This window comes from Ascidiella aspersa, chromosome 5 (assembly GCF_963924565.1).
Source record: "Ascidiella aspersa chromosome 5, kaAscAspe10.2, whole genome shotgun sequence".
Taxonomy (NCBI): Eukaryota; Metazoa; Chordata; class Ascidiacea; order Phlebobranchia; family Ascidiidae; genus Ascidiella; species Ascidiella aspersa.
Window position 1 is genome coordinate 10,375,054 of NC_139451.1, and position 2,500 is coordinate 10,377,553.

Genomic DNA, 2,500 nt, shown 5'->3' on the forward strand with positions numbered 1-2,500 from the left:
ATGGAGTTTACCACCCGCTTTGGGCTGCATTCCCAAACAACCCGACTCTGGGAAGACGCCGTAGCGCGCCCGCCTGTCGCCGCCATGGGCCTGACACCCGCTCTGGGAAAAGGCCTCGATCAGAAGGACGCGGGCGACCGGCGAAGCGCGCCGTGACGAATTCCGTACGCCACAATTCCGCGCACTCCAAAAGCGCGCGGATTCGGCGATGGGCACATCCCGCTTCACTCGCCGTTACTGAGGGAATCCTCGATAGTTTCTTTTCCTCCGCTTAGTAATATGCTTAAATTCAGCGGGTAGCCTCGTCCGACCTCAGGCCGAAAGTAAGGACCGGGACTATTCTTCCCGTTCCGCGCTCGCCGTCGGCGCCGCGCGCCGCCGCGCACCTCGATTCCCGCCCTTGAGCCGCCAGCCGTTGGCCTCTTCGAGGTCGACTCGCCGCCGCCGCGCGGGATTCTGGTCGCGATCGTCGCGCATCGTGCCGTGCTGTCTTGAGCGGGACGGGCGCTCGCGCGTCCGACGCCGCAGCAGCCGCGCGGAGAAATCCCCGCGCGGAACGTTTGCAACGCGACCCTGAGGCGGGCGCGGCCCCGGGATTGACCCGAGGCCGCAATTTGCGTTCAGAACGTCGATGCTCAATGTGTCCTGCAATTCACACTAATTCACGCAGCTAGCTGCGTCCTTCATCGACTCACGAGCCGAGTGATCCACCGCCAAGAGCCATCCACGATTGTTTCGCTCGCACAGTGCCTCGCACTATAGGGTGACAAAATAGACCGCGCCGAGCGGTCGGCCAGGCCGACGCTTGAAGCCGGAGCGCGCGGCACCGCGGCACTCGACGCGCAAACATTACCGGGTGACCGAATCGCCGGCCGGCGCGCCGCTCCTCGCGGGTCGGGCGCCGGGTAGCAAAGACTTTTTCTCTCGCTTGTCCGAGTTTCGCGTTCGCCGAAGCGTTTGCGAGACCGTTAATGATCCTTCCGCAGGTTCACCTACGGAAACCTTGTTACGACTTTTACTTCCTCTAAATGATCAAGTTAGATCGTCTTCTCGGACGCCGGCTCGACCGTTGCCGGCCGCGCCAGGTCCAATCGGAGGACCTCACTAAACCATTCAATCGGTAGTAGCGACGGGCGGTGTGTACAAAGGGCAGGGACGTAATCAACGCGAGCTAATGACTCGCGCTTACTGGGAATTCCTCGTTCAAGGGAAATAATTGCAATTCCCTATCCCTAGCACGACCGGGGTTCAGCGGGTTACCCAGACCTGTCGGCCAAGGCGAGCACATGCTGATCCGGTCAGTGTAGCGCGCGTGCGGCCCCGAACATCTAAGGGCATCACAGACCTGTTATTGCTCAATCTCGTGTGGCTAAACGCCACTAGTCCCTCTAAGAAGTTAGACGCCGACCGATTGGGTCGCGTAACTAGTTAGCAAGCCAGAGTCTCGTTCGTTATCGGAATTAACCAGACAAATCGCTCCACCAACTAAGAACGGCCATGCACCACCACCCACAGAATCAAGAAAGAGCTCTCAATCTGTCAATCCTCACTGTGTCCGGGCCGGGTGAGATTTCCCGTGTTGAGTCAAATTAAGCCGCAGGCTCCACTCCTGGTGGTGCCCTTCCGTCAATTCCTTTAAGTTTCAGCTTTGCAACCATACTTCCCCCGGAACCCAAAGACTTTGGTTTCCCGCAAGCTGCCGGAGAGGTCGTAAAACTAACGCCCCCCGATCGCTAGTTGGCATCGTTTATAGTCAGAACTAGGACGGTATCTGATCGTCTTCGAACCTCTGACTTTCGCTCTTGATTAAAGAAAACATTCTTGGCAAATGCTTTCGCAGTCGTTCGTCTTGCGCCGATCCAAGAATTTCACCTCTAACGGCACAGTACGAATGCCCCCGTCTGTCCCTCTTAATCATTACCTCGCGCTCCGAAAACCAACAAAATAGAACCGAGGTCCTATTCCATTATTCCATGCACCATTATTCAGGCGAATCGCCTGCTTTGAACACTCTAATTTTTTCAAAGTAAACGTTCCGGCCGCCGCCGACACTCAGTCAAGGGCACCGGCGGAGAACCGGAGGTGAGGCCAGGACGGCCAGTACACGCCTTGCGACGGACCGGCCGCCTGCGCCCAAAATCCAACTACGAGCTTTTTAACCGCAACAACTTAAATATACACTTTTGGAGCTGGAATTACCGCGGCTGCTGGCACCAGACTTGCCCTCCAATGGATACTCGTTAAAGGTTTTAAAGTGTACTCATTCCAATTACAGGGCCTCGTTTAGAGTCCTGTATTGTTATTTTTCGTCACTACCTCCCCGCGTCGGGAATGGGTAATTTGCGCGCCTGCTGCCTTCCTTGGATGTGGTAGCCGTTTCTCAGGCTCCCTCTCCGGAATCGAACCCTGATTCTCCGTTACCCGTAAGAACCTCGGTAGGCCAGTACCGTACCGACGAAAGTTGATAGGGCAGACACTTGAATGATCCGTCGCCGGTGCG

General features: G+C 56.9%; 2 non-coding genes and 1 pseudogene across 2 annotated transcripts in view; all 3 read right to left on the reverse strand.

Annotated features, from left to right (window-relative positions):
* The window catches only part of LOC146143164 (large subunit ribosomal RNA), a 3,679-nt pseudogene extending 3,359 nt beyond the window's left edge, over positions 1 to 320 (reverse strand).
* A 248-nt stretch (positions 321 to 568) lies between these two features.
* LOC146143165 (5.8S ribosomal RNA) lies at positions 569 to 722 on the reverse strand. Its single transcript, XR_014501007.1, has one exon. It is a non-coding gene; the product is annotated as a 5.8S ribosomal RNA (ribosomal RNA).
* A 247-nt stretch (positions 723 to 969) lies between these two features.
* The window catches only part of LOC146143166 (small subunit ribosomal RNA), a 1,811-nt gene continuing 280 nt past the window's right edge, over positions 970 to 2,500 (reverse strand). The window contains exon 1 of the ribosomal RNA XR_014500283.1: positions 970 to 2,500. This exon is cut by the window's right edge and continues 280 nt beyond it. This is a non-coding gene — a ribosomal RNA (small subunit ribosomal RNA).